This window comes from Chaetura pelagica, unplaced genomic scaffold (genome assembly GCF_000747805.2).
Source record: "Chaetura pelagica isolate M959 unplaced genomic scaffold, ChaPel_1.0 scaffold1407, whole genome shotgun sequence".
In the NCBI taxonomy this organism is placed as follows: domain Eukaryota; kingdom Metazoa; phylum Chordata; class Aves; order Apodiformes; family Apodidae; genus Chaetura; species Chaetura pelagica.
Window position 1 is genome coordinate 431,506 of NW_009953954.1, and position 2,732 is coordinate 434,237.

The window sequence follows — 2,732 nt, forward strand, 5'->3', positions numbered from 1 at the left end:
CAGGAATGACAGTAACATCTGAGATGGGATGTCCCAGAATGACTTCTGAGAGGGATTTTCCAACCCAAAAAGCAAGGGTGGGAGCTGGGATCTCACTGTTGTCTGCAAACTTGAAAAACATCTTGTCTCATCTCCACTTCTCTCTCTTCTGCAGGGCATCTACCGAGTTAACGGTGTCAAGACCCGTGTGGAGAAGCTTTGCCAGGCATTTGAGAATGGGAAGGAGCTGGTGGAGCTGTCCCAGGCCTCCCCTCATGACATCAGCAACGTCTTGAAGCTCTACCTGAGGCAGGTGAGGTGCTGGTGGTACCTTCTGCTGGGGGGAGGTGGTGGCCAGAGAACTGACTTCCCAGAGACAAACCTGGCTCCACCAGGTCACCTCTGGCCAGACCAATTCTGCTGATGCTGAGCTTAGTGCTGGTACTGCCGGGGCAGGGAGCCAGGAGCAGGTCTGCAGTGGAGATGTGACCACATGTAGGGTGGGGAAGAGCCAGCACCCTCCCCGAGCTGGCTGCAGCTCCTGCTCCTGGCAGGGCTCAGATCTGCGGAACAAGAAGTTGCAGAAACGCTGAACCCTCCTCCCACAATTGGGGAACCTGCCCACGGAGGGGGAAGTGATCAGCAAAGGCTCCGCACGGCAGGGCCGGGTCAGCTCCCTGCCCCCCTGTCCCTCGGGACCCCCGTGGTGGCTCAGCCAGGGGCTGTGTCCAGCTCTCAGCATTTCTCCACCCCTAGCAGAGACCAACACACAAACTCAAAAACCAGCCGTGTAAATGTCACCCACATCCTCCAACAGCCACCACAAGGCAGAGGAGAGGAAGCAGCTTCTCCTTGGCAGCCACCCCATCAACCTTCAGTGCTGCTGCTCGGGGGGGCTGATGCAGCCCAGCAGAAGGGCTCCCAGGTGTCACCCGGGGCACCTGGCTTAGCTCAAGAAGGGAGCCTTGTCCCGGGGTCCCCTGCACACAGACAAGGGCTCTGAACCACCTCTGTGGCTTCTCCAGAGAAAAGAGTGGAAAGAGAGGAAGGAACCCGTCCTGAGCCACCATCCACCTCTCGCTGCAGAGAAAAGGCTTTAAACTCCCTCTGAAGGGCTGGACTAGGGGGAAACCGCTGTGCCCCTCCCCAAACCATCTGTTTAGTGCAGAACCAGCAGTTAGTTAAGGCACTGCTCGGCTGTTTTGTACCAACTTCAAAGCTAGAGCTTCCACCCAACCACAGCCCCGCCTGCCCTGCCCCGGGCTGGGACAAACGGGGCTGATTTCCCTGCTTCAGGAGATGGATAAATGAACATTACCTGTGGGCAGCAGGCTGTGGGGATGTTTCCTGCTGTAGAAGGGCTGCTGGTTTCCTCAGCTGAACAGCGTGGAGCAGGTTGAGAGACACAGCTCTCCAGCCCCATCTTCTCCCCTGCTCTCACTTGCAGCTGCCAGAGCCCATTATGCCCTTCCGCATGTACAACGAGCTGATGGGTCTGGCCAAGGAGAGTCTGCAGGGCGGGGAGGCCAAGGCCAAGGGCGGAAAGGGTGGCCCTGAGCTGGTGGACAAGGGAGCTGACACAGATAAGGTGGTGGTGAGCCTGGTGCTGAGGCTGAAGGAGCTGTTGAGGGACCTTCCCTGGGAGAACATGGCCACGCTTCAGTACCTCCTGCAGCACCTGAGAAGGTGAGAAGGGCAGGTCCAGAGCCCTTGCGGGTGCTGGGGCACCTTCCCTTGCTTCCTTGGAGTGGAAAGGCAAGTGCAGCCTCCCCAGAGGAGCTGCACTGCTGGTGGGGACAGCTCAGCCCCCTCTGGAGCAGGGGGGCAGATCTGTGGCTGCAGCTGCTTCTCTGCTGCTCAGGAAGCTGGTGTGTGCCCTGAGAGAGCACACGGGCACTGCCAGCCCAGTGTCTCCACCCATCCCATCTCCCTCCCTGCTCTCACAAGTTGTTCCTCTTCCCCAGGATTGTGGAGGTGGAACAGGACAACAAGATGACCTCAAGCAACCTGGGCATTGTCTTTGGGCCAACGCTGATGCGCCCAAGGCCCACAGATGCCACCATCTCCTTGTCCTCGCTGGTTGATTATCCCCACCAAGCTCGCATCATCGAGGCTCTCATCATCTTCTACTCAACCATCTTTGAGAACGAGGAAACAACAGCCCTGCCCGACTCCAGATTTGCCACAGACAGCACGGAGGGGGCAGCCAGCTGCTCGGATGGGGTAGGAGTCCTGGGGGAGGGAGCACCCCTTGGGGGGCCCAGCTGACCCAGGGAGCCTGCTCGTGCTGCAGCCACCCCGACACCCCCAGGCTCTGCCCTGACCTTCCCCATCCTGGCTCCAGCCAGCACCACTGCCCTTCCCCAGGGAAACCTGCTTTGCTTTGGCACATCCCTGCCTGCAGCCCCACTCCACTCACAGGTGATTTTCTGTCCCAAAAGAGCAGCCTCAGTGGGTGAGGCAGGCAGGGATGGATGTTTGGAGCCTACATGCCTTTACCGTGGCACCAAGCTGGCATTTCTGCCCTGAACGTGCCCTGGAGCTGTCTCAGTCAATAGGAACGTTTTCTCCTCCGTGCCCTCACAGCTGCTCCTCTCCCCTCAGGCCAACACAAGCTCCCAGCCCGCGGCTGCTCCCGGCAGCATTTCCTACCTTGAGCTGCCCTCGGAGAAGGGGAGTTTGGGTTATGGCACCGACTCATTCCCAGGTGAGTGACGGCGGCTCCTTCCCGGCGGCAGCTCCCTCGGCTGTGG